Source organism: Tachypleus tridentatus, chromosome 13 (genome assembly GCF_004210375.1).
Source record: "Tachypleus tridentatus isolate NWPU-2018 chromosome 13, ASM421037v1, whole genome shotgun sequence".
Lineage (NCBI taxonomy): Eukaryota > Metazoa > Arthropoda > Merostomata > Xiphosura > Limulidae > Tachypleus > Tachypleus tridentatus.
Genome location: NC_134837.1, coordinates 81,573,297 through 81,590,659, shown reverse-complemented (window position 1 = coordinate 81,590,659; position 17,363 = coordinate 81,573,297). Strand labels below are relative to the sequence as shown.

The 17,363-nt window shown below is 30.6% G+C and overlaps 1 long non-coding RNA gene and 1 pseudogene across 2 annotated transcripts in view; one reads left to right on the top strand and one right to left on the bottom strand.

The window, feature by feature from the left end:
• The window catches only part of LOC143240654 (uncharacterized), a 70,790-nt pseudogene extending 62,370 nt beyond the window's left edge, over positions 1-8,420 (bottom strand). Inside the window, exons 1-2 of the transcript XR_013021871.1 lie at positions 8,261-8,420; positions 1,518-1,589 (exon numbers count right to left, since the gene is read on the bottom strand). The product of XR_013021871.1 is annotated as an uncharacterized LOC143240654 (transcript). The remainder of the gene's footprint in view (positions 1-1,517; positions 1,590-8,260) is intronic.
• A 4,582-nt stretch (positions 8,421-13,002) lies between these two features.
• LOC143237629 (uncharacterized) lies at positions 13,003-16,571 on the top strand. Its single transcript, XR_013020171.1, has 3 exons — positions 13,003-13,106; positions 14,291-14,454; positions 16,376-16,571. It is a non-coding gene; the product is annotated as an uncharacterized LOC143237629 (long non-coding RNA).
• Positions 16,572-17,363: the final 792 nt, after the last annotated feature.

The window sequence follows — 17,363 nt, the reverse complement described above, 5'->3', positions numbered from 1 at the left end:
GTGTAACTGAGTGTCGGAATGTAGAGGGCGGTGTTAGATGTTTGAATATATATTTTTTTTTTTATTATATTATTTTTAATATAGGTATAAAGGTGTTCCTTTGTATTGGTTTATTTTGGGTTTAAGTTGTTGTATAAGTAAGGCTTTTTTAATTTTGCATTTGTTTCTTTATTTAGCATTTGAGTGTTTTCTATGGTTATGTTGTGTTTATTTGACTTTCAGTGTTCGAAAACGTATGAAAGTGACTTTTTATGTTCTTTGAATCTGGTTTCCATTTTTCTACTTGTTTCTCCAATATAGAAGTCGTGGCAGTTATCACATTGTGTTTTATAAATAATGTTGGTGTGATGTTTGTCAGTGTAGTTTTTACATAGTATAGACCTCAGTTTTGTGCCTGGTTTTTGAATAAATTTGGTATTAACTGGAATGTCATATTTTGTTACTAGTTTTTGCCAAATGTTGGTTATTTTTCTGCTGATTGGTCTGAAAAGTCCTTTAAAATACCAAAATCAGTTGAATATACAAAGGTTAGTCTTATATGAAAATAACAGATACATTTAATGTACTCAATTCATGATCTAACTATTGAAAAAATTAGCAAATTCTGATAATTGTTCACCTCTGCTATTACTTAGGATAATTCTAACATCTCACAGTACTGTTCTGGTTGTTCATTCTCTAAAGCTATCAAAGCATTGTGGTAAGGTAAGTTGTATCTATAGAAATATTGAATACCAATGTAGCAAAGTTACAACTTCATTACATAATGTCACTAATTAAGCCACCATGCTCAATTTGAGCTCCTTACCTATGAAAGGATACTGTATTCTCAGAAAGAGTTAAGAGGAGGGTTACTAGTATTCCTGGGAAAAATGGTTATCATATACCATTTTTGGTATACCTTATCATATAAGGGCAGGTCAAGATTTCTAGAATTGTATACTCTTAAAAAAAAAAAAAAAAAAAAAGAGTTAGAGGGGATCTCATTAAATATTTAAGATTTTTCATGGAATTTATAATGTTGATGCATCATCCTTTACTGTACTTAATGATGAGATTAGTCAAACTAGGGGCCAGAAGTACAAATTTTGGCAGATGGGGGTCATCACCTACTAAGAGTTTTTTGACAAGGTGGCTTGACTTTGGTATGAATTGGTTTCAATGTGGTAGATGCAGAAAATTTAAGGAACTCTTTATAGATATGTGATAAAGGGTTTCCAAGTTGTTTTTTAAAGTTTATTTTAGTTGATGGGACAACCTAAAAGGGCCAATAAAACAGAAAAAAAAAACATTGTCATTTTAGCTACCAAAAAATAGTAACATTTAAAGCATTGAAACGTAAGAATCAATTCAGTAGCAAACACAAAATACTGTATTTTGTTTTTTATTACTTACTTAATACATTAACTAGATATTGAAACTGTGAATGCATGTATATATGAGGAGAGTGTATTCTCCACCATTACTTTTTAATGACAAATATCATCAAACATTGAGAGAGTCAATAAAATAGTCACCTTCTTTCTTTAGCTGCAATGCATCTGCATCTTTCATTTTAAGATCATTAGTCTCATCGTCTTCACCTAAACCTAGAAATAAGATATCATGTATTAATACCCAATACATTCCCAAACTGTAAAATCTGCATCAACATTAGATAACCAGTAAAGCTTATGCTGCTGTCACATATACACTATTTGGAAATGATAAAGCGTATTTCAATATATTTTGAAATTGTAGATATGATAATAAATAACAATTTTAACTAGTATATCATGTTCTATGAAAGAATATTCAAAACTCAGTATGGACCATAATGTTTTACTCATTAATTTACAATTTTATACAGCCATGAATCGAGAACCTAGAATAATGTAATGCCAGTTTATCTATAACTACTTACAAAAATGTAATTTGGAAGCACATTACCATTAAAAAGGCATTGCTTTTTTTTTGTTTACAGTAAATAACCTGTTAGGATTACCTACACTTGTTGAAACCACTTTCAATCTCATTTTTTTTGTTGAAATATGGGTCATTTTAAAACCAATGGCCTATTTCTTTCTTCATTTCTAACAAACATTTTTTGTTTATACATACATCTGACAAAGTCAGTTCACAGTACATGAATTTTATAATTATTATGAATAAAGTTTTTTAATTTCCAAATAAAAAGGTAAACACTTATAACTACATTTTAATACTTAGATTTCTGAGCCTTTAAATTAAAAAAAACAAATGTGAGGTATGTTATTTCTCAAAGAAAAAATTCATTTATTGAAAATTGTTAAAAGGCATTACAATTTGAAAATAACTTATATTTTTATTTTATAGAAAAATTATGAAATACTATCTATTCAACTGTAAATCTATTTCACTGGGTTGCCTCCCACTAATTTAATTCACTTTTCAAGTTTCACTCACAAGTCAAACACAATAGAAAACAGAACCACTCTCATAAATAAGCAATAACAAAGAAACAATAAATTTAAGGTTTTCTATTTAGATTTTCTTCTGAACACTGAGCATCTACAAACAATGATGGGTAATGAGAGTAAACAAACCTGAAATATTTATCAATTTGCTTATAATATACATATGTACCATACACAATTTCCAAAACCTACTTACTAAAAATTTTGCATTCAAAATACATTCAAAGAAAAACATCACTGTTACAAGTTAATATAATTTCTTCAAAAGTACATAACATATTTACTGTTATACATTTATTTTAATATCTATGTTTATTTCAGCTTAATGTGTGTAACATATATTGTTAAATGCATATTGCACAAGTCCCACCTGTTCTATAAATTTGTAGAGGATTTTCAAGAGTAAGAATCAACAATATGTTTTGCAAGAGCATTAGCATATCTTCATATGTTGTTTCCAAGTGAAATTTTGAGAATCTCGCCTAATGTGTATAAAAGCTAGATATTGCAAGTCACAGGGGAAACAGTTGAATATTGTTGAATGGCTACAGTCAGTAACTATGAGCCTTGGAAGCTATAATTGTGATTCATGCTTATTAATGACAAAACTAAAAAATGTGACCAGGAATATTTATAGATTTCAAACATTACAATCCATTCAACTTTAGTGAATTAACTTCAGATGTTAGTATTTCTATGAAACAATCACATAATTTCAGCAGAAAAAAACCTACATATGAAGAACAGAGCTAGCTAGCATTCCCATCAGGTGAAGCATATCTGTGTGTCAAAATAAAAGTAATTTGTGTTTCATGGACCATCTATAAAATATTCAGTTCCACACCAGATGGAAGAGTGAATGCTGTTTGTGAGTTTGTAACATTTTTGTATATAAATAATTATTTGTAATAATCATTACTATAATTTTTTTTTTGTATATTAGAATATATTTGTGTTAAGAAAGAAAACAGTATGTATCAATCTCATTGGCAAATATTATAAATTTAATACATGATGACTATTGAATTAGAAATTAAAATTTCTAGTTATTTGAAATTGTAATACATAATGTACATAACATAATAAATCAGACTCGACCAAGATAAATTATATTAAGTAACGAGTATTTCATTCAAATACAATTTTAGTACTTCTACACAATATATCACAATAACTAAGACCCGTAACATTATTTGTTTCTTCTTTATTAACATTTTCACAATAAACAAAAATACACAAGTGTAACACTTGGAGGAGTCATTTAGAAATGAATCAGCTATTCAAAACTGGTCAGTGTAATACATGCTTTATCATCTTAAAAGTAATCTTCCAAGAAAGTCTTTATCACCAATGTTTTCAAAATCGACTCTTGGAAAATATGCATCACAACATGCTTATATTGTATAATTGTTTTATAATCATAAAACATATGATTTTTATACTTTGAATTCCAATACTGAAGATTTTGACATAAAAGTAGCCTTGTATCTGATTTTTTTTACAGTTCTTTAGAAACAATTTTCATTTTATAAAAGAAAGAATAGTCTTATTGTAAAATTACACACCAAAACATACAACATGGTTATACAGTCACACAAAAAATAGATAGGGCAAGAGAAGATAAGGCAATGCATTAAACAATGAAAGCTCTAGGTAGCTGAGCTCACCATACGCCATTTGCATAAACTGGGACACAGAATACAAGTACTTGTTTACCACAGCTTAGTCTAAGGACTTGGACGGACTATTGCAAGACTCCAAGGTTGGCTGAACCTCACAAGATACTACTGAATTTACATTAACAATGAGGGTACCCAAATGAGAATATAATGCATTAGAATGATAGTAAGAAAGATAATATGAATTGTATACTTAATTAACTATGTTCGTTACTAATTATATTTTTAGTTCTAATTTACATATGTTGCTTTTTATGATTAGAAATTATTATTAATAGAAAATATCACATTAGAAATCACTTAAATCGTTCTTATTGGTAATATATTTATAACATCAGTAAGTGATCATTAGCAAATATGTAGTTTCTAAGTTTATAATCAACATCTGTTTACTGTGGTGACAATTTCATAATTGCAATTTTTATTTTTACAAAAATCAGGAGAAAACTTCAAAAGTTATTTATAATTTTCAATTACAGATTACTAATTTCTATTTATTTGGGATCACATAGTTTAGTTTAGAAATTTTAAAATGAGTGACAAAATATTTGTAGAATCTTAGGAGGAATTTCTATGTAAACTTCCAAATTAAAACCAACACAGTAATAAGAATGATCTTTTGTTGAAAGTTAGATACTCTAAGCATAAAGCTCCTGCCACTCATATATTTATATATGTGATAGGGTGTTTTGGACCTCTCTTACAGTAGATGGAATATATTTGGTTAAAAAGTTTGAGAGAATTAGTACGTAAAATGACAATTTAAAGAACCAAAACAAGATATTAAAATGAAAATGATAAGTTGATTTACATTTAGTTATCTAGAATGTTAAACCCCCTGTATTTCATACATAACTTTATGAATAGAAGGAATGTGATCACAAACATTTGAGTATTAATATATTATATACACAGTTAAAATGATTTGCATGTTCACAGGTAAGGCTTGTCTTATTTAGTTTGCCACCGAGTATATTTTGTTTTATTACGAAGAGCCATATCTTCACTTTCATCACTAAGAAAACTAGCTTTTACAATAACCTGACATATTTTATTAAATAATTATTATTTTTTTAAATTTGGAGATAAATGACTGCTTTTTCAACATTGCCATAAATGCCATAAAAAGACTTTTGTTTCTGGTTTAACAGATTTGGGAAATTAAGGCCAATTGTTGCACATTTTGAAAGTTTATGTTAGCATCACCTGTAGTTTGACTTTATAGCCATGATGCTCAATACACCCATTTCAACTAATAACAATGTACACTTTATTGTTTAAATAAAATTTTTAAGGAATACCAAGTTAATTATTACTATTCTTACAAAGATTCGTGTGCCAGAAATAGGACATTGGAATTTCTGCACATGTTTTCTCATTCAAAATAGTAAAGAACCTAAGAGTAGTAGAACCACACTATTATAGAATTATAGTTCTTTTAGTAGAGAAGAATAATGCAGAAATCTGTTATTCAATGTTGTTATAAATTTTTATATTTTGGTGTAATCAATACATGAAAATTAGCAGCTTTAAAGATCCCAACTTTAGAAAGGTAGAATACATGATTAAACAGGAATCTAGTAGACAAGATGAACTGTATAAAGTTGTATTATGTTTCAGAAAGTTTTATTAGTTCCACAACTCAAGCCTCAAAATAGTATATCACATGTTGAAAAGCATATGGTTAAAAAAATAAGCCATTTAGTAGAAGTTAAAATGATATTTATAAAAGTAACCAGATAAAAGGTTAAAAGAATCAATATATAAACTTAGAGTCTGTAAAATTACTTTAGCACAAACAATCAATCCTGATTTCAACAAACATTATTAATTAGCTAAATCTGTTGATAACATTAAACTTCCAGAGAAATTTTATAGCAAGAAAAATATATTTCAATTTAAGAGATTAATGATCTTCACATTTATGAAGTAAAAATAGATTAAGTTTATTCAGAAAACATTTTTAACTTTTTGAATCTCAAAACTAGAATCATGGTATAACAAATTATCTGCTATAGTTTTACTTAATAACATAAGTTTAGAAAAAAAGAATTATCACTAAACTCTTTCTTAAAACATCATTTTTCGTCCATGATGATCTCTACCTAGACAAAAATAAATTTGTAAACACTTGCATATTTACTTGCAGATCTTTGCCACAAGTGTTTTAAAAACTTGTATATGAGAACCTCACAAATGCTGTTAGTAATGGGTTTTGGCAATTTTTGAATAATAATAATAATAATTCATATATCATATTCTACAGTCACAAATTAGTAATTTATACTGTAAAATCAATTATGTAGTTAATTAAAATCTGTAGCTATAAACCAGCCATTTACACACACAACCTTCCCATTGAAACAATGTTAACAAAATTTCAATGACTTGTATCAACTTATTGCTTTACTTGGTGACCTGAGACTATGTCAAGACAAGGTAAAATGTTGTCTTAATAAAATTCATCCGTTTCAAACTCACTCACATGGATTCATGTTGTATAGATAAGTGAAATTAAAACTGTCAATAACCATATGTTAAAGATGAAGCATTAGCTTACCTATACCATATGTACCTATGAAAATATGAGAGATTCTGTAATTACTTAAATTGTAAACTTGAAATATTGTGATTGACAGATACATAGCTAGTAATAACCTCCACCAGTTTACATCATGTCATGATGTAATTGATACATCGTTCACACCACTTTCATCCCATACTATTGTTACAAATGTTCTTTTGCTCTAGCCACATCCAACAACATGATATATAGCAAACTCTTGTAAACATATTGTGTGTTTACAACTGATGATATGACAAAGCAAGCTGTTGCTAAGAAAACATATAATCTGTTTACAATCTCCATTTATCTTATTTTGTCATGCTGTCACAAATGAAGGAAGTTCAATTTCTAAAAAGAATTTTAAACATTTTTAAAGGTTTGTTTGTGTTTTTTCAAATAAAAAAATGGTTCTGAATCTAACAAAACTGCCCAAAATAGAGCATAAAAAAGCTATGGTGTGATTTATTACGATTAGCAACCATTGCAATGTTTTAAAACTGATTTACGACTGGTTAGAACACAGTTACCTTGAAATAAATCATGCAAACTCAACATGTATTGGTACTTTAGATATTTTTCATTTGTTGTTTGGTGTACACTAATTTGCATTTTGTTTATGGGAGATTTACATATTTGTAATTGTGATTACACATTTAGGTACATCCATAGCTGGAAACTATAATTCTCTAGGTCTCCCTACTGTTCAGTAGCCTGATCTTCCAATGAATACACATATTAGACACCACAATTCAATAAAATATAACACAGTGTACAGATTTTTTGCTGAAAGTTCTACAACAGCCACTTCTCAAATAAAGGGATAAATTCTTTGAAAAAATGAATGCAATTACTTTTCTTCTTCTTAGATTTTACAAATATATATTAATTTATAAAACTAAAACTTGTTCAATTTTTGTTGACACTACTTGGAAAATTTGTAGTTATGGTACAAATTACAGATTCTATATTCAAACTGACTTTCATCATAAATCTATTTTCTACAGACTTCTACACAATTTATACCATAAAAAACAATGCATCAAAAATAACATCAAATACATTGGAATTTAAGTTAATGTTATTTTTGTCAATTAATATGTGGTGGTTCAGAATAAATTTAAAAATTCAACAATAATACGCAGCAAAAATCCCTCAACTTAAAGCTAATAACACTGTTTTACTTTTAAGCTGTAACTTGTAGGTTGTACTTGTAATTTTGTATTTATAACACTTTTGACTACTGTCATTTTTCCGGATAAATTTTGTCTCGTTATTGAGATGGCATACACTTCTTAATACCTATGGCAAGACAAACGTTTTTCTATAATCAGTACGAAAATGTTTTTGTACAATTATATTAAAATAACTGTAAATTTTAGCATGACAAGATGACTCACATATTTACAAATTTGAATCGTACTCGAGAGGCAATTCAATCGTTCTCAGCTGGTGTGGTGTCAAAAATCCAACTTTACCTTATTATTCATATACATTTCAGTTCGGTTGTAACGTTTAGAAAAAATCATCATGTTATACCTCAGTTATGTAAAGTTAAAAGAATACGTATTTCTAATACTCACTTTTCGGACTCTGAAATCCGATACTTTCAGCCCAAGAAATCCAAGTCTGCCCCTCAATTTTACTTATATTACTGTACGGAGCCGCCATTTTCAGACTTTTTTATTTTTTTATTTTCTTAAAGCAAATACAGGTCTGACGTCACATCAATCTAGTGCGGTTGGCGACCTCTTTTTCCACCCTCGATCAAAGCTCGTCTATTGTAAATTTTAGCAAACAAGTAGTACAGTTTGTTAACACTGTATTTTGAGCAGTGCTATACAATGAAAATATAAAAAATTAAAGTGTTAAATTTTCATTCTTAGAAGTATTCTCAGATGTTATTTGTTTGTTTGTTTCTGAATTTTGCACAAAGCTACACGAGGGCTATCTGCGCTAGCCGTCCCTAATTCAGCAGTGTAAGACGAGGGAAGGCAGTTAATCATCACCACCCACTGCCATCTATTGGGCTACTATTTTAACAACGAATAGTGTGATTGACTTTTCATTACAACGCCCTACGGCTGAAAGGGTGAGCATGTTTGGTGTGACGGGAGTCCGAACCCGCAACCATCAGATTACGAGTCGAACGCTCTAATCACTTGGACATTCCGGGCCCTCAAACATGTTAAGCATCAAACTAGTACATATAGTATAAATAACACAATAATGCATATCAAACTGCACAAGCATAGACAGAAACTAGCGTCATAAACTGCAAACGTTGCGCAAAAGAATACTAAAATCTCGATGTGACGTGCAAATAAAAGAAAAATAATAAATATTATAATTATTCTCAAAATGTTGCAAACTGCACGATACGTGATAATTTATTTTTCTAGAATTTAAAATTAATAAAAAAATATTATACAATTTAACCTTTAATATCGACCCAGCATGGCCAGGCGGGATAAGGCGTGCAACTCGTAATCTAAGGGTCGCGGGTTCACATCCCTGTCACGCCAAACATGCTCGCTCTTTCAGCCGTCGGAGCGTTATAATGTGACGGTCAATCCCATTATTCGTTGGTAAAAGAGTAGCCCAAGAGTTGGCGGTGGGTGGTAATAACTAGCTGCCTTCCCTCTAGTCTTACACTGCAAAATTAGGGACGGCTAGCACAGACACCCTCGAGTAGCTTTGTAAGAGATTCAAAAACAATTCAGAATAACTGAGAATAACTGAATAAAACAGAAATTTTGTAAATAACCAATTTAACAGACACAATTATATCTTATTCTGAGCTTCAACACCGGATAAAAGTTATAAAAAACTCATGTGAACATGTAATTTTCTAACAAAAAATAATTTTCGTCATAGAAATTTAGAGCATTATACAATTGAAGTATTTTTGTAGAAATAATAACAAAATTTTTCGTTTATGTTTCCTTTCTCCGGTGGCTCGGCAGAAGTCTGAGAGTTTATACGAAAAAAATAACTCGAATTTTCATACATTGTGTTGCTGTGTTCCTAAGTTGATTGTTTGTTTTTGAAACTCACGCAAAGCTACACGAGGGTTATCTGCGCTAGCCTTCCCTAATTTAGCAGTGTAAGACCAGAGGGAAGGCAGTTAGTCACCACCACCCACCGCTAACTCTTGGGCTACTTTTTTTTACGAAAGAATAGTGGGATTGGCTGAAAATTATAACGCCCCACGGCTGAAAGAGCGAGCATGTTTGGTGTTACGAGAATTCGAACCCACAACCCTCAGATTACGAGTCGAGTGTCTTAACCACCTGGCCATGCCGGCCCCAATTGTTTGTTTTTTGTTAAAACAAAACAACACTGTAAGATATTTGTGCTCTACTCATCACGACTATCGAACTTTTCTTTTGACGTTATATGCTCCTAAATTTACCAATGAGCCATCTGAGAAACTTTTTGAACTGAAGATTTAATTCAAATATATAATAACGGCAACTTTACAATGGGTGAGTTTCGATTTCAGTTATTACAATGTTTCGACTCATTGTAAAAGTTACATTAAAATGTTGTAATAATTAAAATTAGAACTTGCTTGCTGTAAAAGTTGTTGTTATTGCATTTTAAATTAAACAATTTCTTCGTTGAGAACTTTCCGCGATATCCCTGCATTTAAAATACTGATTTCCCTTTTACTTTAGTTTATATGAAAAAAAATCTATATTAATCCTTATTATTTTTATTTATTAAATGAAAATAAAGCTGAAAAACATTAAATACAAATAAATATACAACTTTAAAAACAGAAAATCGATCACTCCCTAGGCCCGGCATGGCCAAACGTGTTAAGGCGTGCGATTCCTAATCTGAGGGTAGCAGGCTCGCATCCCCGTCACGCCAAACATGCTCGCCCTTTCAGCCGTGGGAGCGTTATAATGTTACGATCAATCCCTCTATTCGTTGGTAAAAGAGTAGCCCAAGAGTTGGCGGTGGGTGGTGATGACTAGCTGCCTTTGCTCTAGTCTTACACTGCTAAATTAGGGACGGCTAGCACAGATAGCCCTCGAGTAGCTTTGTGCGAAATTCAAAAACAAACAAACAAACGATCCCTGCTTTCATAGTTACTATACTCACTTAACTGGCTCTTTTATAGTTGTAAACATCATTGAAGTATGCCCCTAAGATATAAAACGAAATTCAAATTTTTTAAAAATTTCTTTCTTTTAAAAAACACGTCCACTTTAGGAGTTTATTTTTATAACACATTAACAAGTTTTATGAAACTATTTTTCTGTGGACATCTTTAAATAAACACTAGGTTCCTGATTCCGAAACTTACTGTTTAGTATTGCTGAGTTGCAACATCAAGCATGAAGTTTTAAAAAAGATGTTTTCAACTTATATCGAATTATCAATGTCAGATTTACATTTACATTTAATATATATCTTATATGACCTAAATACGAACAACGGAAGAGTTTTGTAACGTCGTCCTTTACACTTGTGTTTTCTGTAACAGGCATTTGCATCCATTCCAGTGTACTCATCAAGAATACTCTGCGTAAACAATATATCAAAGTATATCTGTGATACTTAAAATAATTAACATCAAATTTATACCTCATTATAATATATATTTTATGTATCGTTGTATTACACATTTCTCACGGTTTTACTATACAAGATGCTCCAAGAGCTTACTGAATGAAGAGGGTGTGTTATCATATTCTTGCTCATGAAATAAATTTATAAAAAGTTGTTTTAAAGCTCCATTCGTATCCAAGTGAAGGTTCATAGGCATCCCAAAACCTTGAAATAACTTATCTTACTGGATTCCGTGTTAGAATTGCTGATTCTTGGTTAGAAACAGCATATTATTCTGGCTATTTTGTGAAATAGTCCCCCATTGACAAGATGCACCTATTCCCACTGCTATTCTGTGTTAGAGGAAATGTCAATGGAGACGATACTTCAGTCATATACTAGAGCAAGGATTAGAAATAATCTTGTGTTCCAGGTTGACAATGCCACCAACTATAGCTCACATATCAAACAGTATTATCTCGACCAGGAAGACGTTACAAGGTTTCTATATCCAGAAAAGTTTTCAGATTGTAATCCCATAGAAACCGTTGGGTAGAACTAGGTCAGAATATTGTTAATCACACCTCTAAAACAGCAAGTGTAGCTGGGTTGCAAAGCCTTCTAGTTAAAAGCTGGGGTGAAATCATGGTATATCACATCAATAATCTCATCAACAACATAATCATGTCGACTTACAGAGGTTATTAGAGTACAACTATTAAGCAAAATGTCTCGTTAACATTGGATAAAAAAAGAGTGTGTTTGACACAGTATTATATTATTTACTTTCACTCATTAGTTCGAAACATTCTTATCTCCACTAGAGCATATTGAGTATTCACAGCTGAACTCTGACCCTTAATTCCAGCTAATTATTGTTGTTGTTTTTTTGAAATCTGGTTAGTTTTTCCGTTTTCCTCTCAGGGTAATTTGCTCTGGGTTTGTTTTTTTTCAGGGTATCTTCTTTTTCAATTATTATCATTTCTTGAGATACCATATTCTCAACTATAATACTTATGTTCTATACATTTATAACAATTCTATTTTTCTGTCGTTCATTAGCAGCAATTAATATTTCTTACAGGCTTTTTTATTTGCATTGCAGTTCGAACACCTTCTGTCCTTCGAGTTTTTCTAGACTTCTATCAGGAGGATTTGGTATTTCCACACTATTTTAACTGACAATTCTGTGATACGCAAATTGTGCTTATAGTTGTTTATTTGAAAGTTTAATGTACATAGTTTTCATTGCCACGTCTACGTATGTCATTAAAAAAAGAGTTATTTCTACTTTGCTTTTAGTTAATTCGCATGTTCACATCTGCTATAACATTTCTTTATTGGTCACATGCCACAAATCCATTATTTTACGTGTATTATCTGAATCAGATAATTGGACAATTTTTCCTATTTTTCCACTTTTTCAGAACGGTTAGCTTAATCGTCTTTTCCCTCTTTTCTACTCTTAAACTTTGCTTCACAAAGTTCATTTTCACGTTACACTCAAAATTTACTTGATAATGTAGCCTTCAGTTACTGATAGCGGTTACATTTATTTTATAGATTACTCTTGCAAATAAACAGTAAGACCATTATTTTGCTTTTTATTAAATGACTTAAATCTGTTCCTCATAAGACTCACAATGGTACCCTGGTCTGTTGTTGTTTTTCAATACGGAGATGTTGTTAACCGTTGTACTATGCACGTTCATAAGAAAGCAATGTAGCTGGAGTATTTCAAAAATGATTTGTAGTTACAGGTGGCATAACAGTAGTGATAACAGGTGTAGGCCTGGGATTCTTCTATTTTATATGGCACAGTTAATAATATTTAAGTTAGAAATTCTTGAGTGGACGCAAAAAGAGGTATAGCTGGCTTGGTCCTTGAAATTGTTGATTGCGTTTAGATATTTTTGCTAGTTTACTCCATTTTGTATATTTCCTATGGCTTCTTTCATTCTTATGTTGTAACCCTTTTGTATTTCAGTTATGTCCGTCTGTTTTTCAATTATGTTTTTTAGACTTTATTTGGTTATGTTGCAGTAATCCTTCTGTACGTTGTGTCGTTTTGAGCTTATCTTTTGCTTCATTGATAACATTTTGTACTTTTTTCTCTACTTCAATTATATCTTTTTGTGTTTCACATAATTTCCTTCAATCAGATGTTTTTCTCATAATTCTTTTAGAGGTTTCATTTATGTAATATATCTCTTACATTTTTGTCTTTTACTCTTTCTTCTAATTTTTTGCCCTTTCAGCTGTGAGGGTGTTAATGTTACGGTCAGTCCCACTATTCGTTGGTAAAAGAGTACCTCAAGAGTTGGTGGTGGGTGATGATGACTAACTGCCTTCCCTGTATACTTACACTGCTAAATTATGAACGGCTAGCACAGATAGCCCTCGCGTAGCTTTGCGCGAAATTCAAAACAAGCCAAACTAATTCTTTTTTATAATTTACATACTGCTTCATCATAACAGCAAATTTTCGATCTCACTTCGAGCATATTTTGAAGCTAAGTTTTGGTCTTATTTCTTTTTGAAATAATCTTCTCTTGACTTCAGTATTGTTGTTGAACAGGTTCTTAATGATAATGAAATAATTTTACTTCCTAAATTTAATATTTTATAAATTAGCTTTAGTAATTTTCAGTCATAAGCTTACGTTTACAGTAGATACTAATATAATGATATCACTAAACGTGTTAATTGTCTCGTGCCTGTGGTACTTCTTGTAGTTATATCACTCTGCTGAAATAGAAACCCAATGTTTACAAAACCAAGTACTTAACAGCAGCAGATTAATAAGTTCATTTACACAGTAATTAATCATATACCGTAATAGACTCACAAGTCAAAGATAATTTATCTTAGCCTAACTTGCATTTATACGGTCCAAATTGTTTCATAAGTTTTCAAAACGTTTCTAGTATTTAAGTCATGCCCATCACGTGATCTCATCATTTCATTTGGCCGTCTAAATAAATAAAACAGTCTACAGAAATAACATTTGAAAACTAATGAGTGTTAAACTTTTAAATAAACATTTGCAGATTGTGCCATCTTCTCAAGAACACACGTTTTGGATGGAGAGGCATGACGTCACGCAGTGGAGGCTGAACAATAAATCATACTTGACTAAAAACTATTGATGTTAATTCTCCGATTTTATGTATCATCTTGAAATATGTTGGTTGTTTCTTTCTGATTATTTAAGGTAAAAATTTCAAATTTCCTGACAAGTGTCAGATGAATGGATCAACAAATAACGACAAAATCTTCCAGGAAATGAAGAAAGTAATTCTAATAGATAATTTAAGAGTCTTCCTGGTGTGTGTATAATAATGACACTGGACAAAGTTGGTAAAAATAAACACCAATGTGATCCAGAAAAAAAATGCAAAATTAGAAATATCTGTGAAAAAGGTAAAAAACAACAACTAGATGGTTTGGAAATTGTAGAGATAAATAGAAGTCTAAAAACAAATCCAGAAAAGGTTCCAAACAACACCAAACCAACTTAACCTCCTCTCTGCTTATCTTTAGTGAATGCCAAGGTCACTTCTGGTTCTTTGTTTAAACATACATATAAATCATGTTATGAAACATTTTAATCTGTAACTGACGATGCCTTAACTGCCGAAACTGTGGTTGTGAATAAATGTTGTACTTGTGTTATTTTCCTCAATTCTACAATTATGAAGTTTTAACAAGTACTGATGGTTTCAAGCATCAATTATATATTCTTCACTTGTTTATATCTAAAGGATTTGCCTTGTATTTTATATAAATAGTTTATTTCACTTTACCATATAGTTAAATTAATATTTTATATTATTCCTTTGTGCAACTAAAAGGGTTATTAGTATCCATCATGTTCATTTTTTGTGCTTATTTAATGCAATTTAATTTAATTTCAACATAAGTTGTTTCATGCTCTGATTTTGTGTAAAGGTCTTATTTTGTTGTGCTGCATATTAAGTTCAGTACTTTATTTTAAATATTGTCTAGCAAATATATTTTGCATTTCATTTAGTGTCACAGTCAAGGAAATATATTTGTAAATATGCATGTCTGTAAAGAGAATGATCTTATGGTTTATATTTACTTGAAAGGAATTTACTTCATGTTTTGAATAATTTCACTGAAAGAGGCTTTGTAGTATGTATTACTGTTTGTCATATAAACACTAAAAGTTCATTTTGATACAGTTGTTTTTTTCTATGAACTTAATCAGCATTGATGGATATTATGCTGTTTATTTTGTATTAATTTAGTGTTATTCCCTATGTACTGTGAATATAAGTGCTGTATAATAGGTCTGGTGATTACGGTGCTCGGCTCATAATCTATGGATCATGAGTTCAAATCCCCATCACCAAACATGCTTCCTCTCTCACCTTTGACGATGTTCTAATGTGATGGTCAATCCCACTATTTGTTTACATACAAGAAAGCTATACTTCTTAACCATGCAAATTTGTAAATTTAATTAGTTTTACAGTTAAAATTAATGTTGACTTGAAGACAAATTTAATATGGAAGGACATGTCACTCATTCTCTACTTTCTTATTTTAATGTAGTTTTTAAAACGTTTTTTAAAATTTAGGTACTTATAATTTTCACATGACACATTGCTAAATATTGAATATGTTCTAGCTGCTTTCATACCTCCGTCATTCTATTAATGTCAAACCTGTACTGCCCATGAGAGTAATGGCTGTAATACCTCATGTTGTGCAGATTTAAACAGTATTTCAATTATAGGTGAAGTGTTATTTTATGATTACAGCCTTCCCTGTGTTTGAGTGAGAATGACAAACATTGGTAGCACTGGCTTCTTCAGGGAGAATTTACGTTACAGGTTTAAATATGTGATGTGAGACTTGAGCAGTCAGAAACATCACCTTGAGTGAATTAGTCAGTTTGGAAATAAGTCTTGAAGGAGTGAAGCCAGCTTGTTCAATTTACAACTGTGATAAAGGTAACAGTATAGTGTACAATGAAAGTACACAAACATATAATGTGTTTGTAATATTTCTTAGTGGAAACTCAGTTACTTTTAGCAATATTCAGAATTACTTCATAATTTATCTTGCAGATTCTCATATAACCTTCTGTATTTTTCTATTGAAAGGACCAAAAGTAATGTAACTAGTGCATACACACTGAAGGGACTGGCATTACAAAATCTCTTATTCTGGAAAAGACTCCTTAAATTCTCAGAAAGCTCAACAGAAGCTTTACAACTTATTTTACCTGTGATGAAGGACCTGTCTTCCGTTCAGTATACTTGTCATGCTGACTACTTTTGCAAATAAAGATTTTCCTTTTGTTTATCATTATGTCCAGTCTCTTTCCTACCTCACACTCAATCAGCCAGAATTTAGATTTACTCCATAATACATTTCCTGATTGAAGGTCTAGTTATTTGCACATACTAACTAAAAGATAAATTTGTGTACTTGAAAATACTACAATAATACAACAATTGCTTAAGTCTTTACAATAAGCTCTGTCTATTTATATGTCAAATATTAACTGCATAGTGTAAGAAAATCTTTGATAATCAGATATTCTTATTCTTCCAGAAACCACAAATAAGGTGGCTATTAAAATAAAAGAATCCCACATTTGACATACTTATTAAAGTATTTCAAGATTTTCCAAATGATGACATTAAAAATAATGAAGTTTTGAATAATTGTCATGATTGCTAGCCTATAGTATCATGTAAGTTGAGCTATTAAGTTTTTGTTAGCTAGACATTATTTCTCATTAATTTATATCTCATGTTTCTGCTTCCATATTCAGGGAAGTATGGAAAAGGACTGTTTGTAGTGATAGGAAACAAAATTTGACCCTCTATCTTCTTGTTAGAAAGCTAGTGTACTGTTCACTCAAAAACAGAAATGAAATTAATAACTGGATGTAGTACTATTATGTTTCATTAAGAATAACCTTTTCCGTGATGAAGAGAAACCCACTTGAAGTAAAAATGTATTCGCAAGATGGCTGGTATGGGTATTAAAACGTTAATTAAAATAAAGTACAAAACAATGTAAGAATGACTTATTATGGGGTAGTGACAGTCACCATGGGTAAGTCCAGTGTTTCTGATTAAT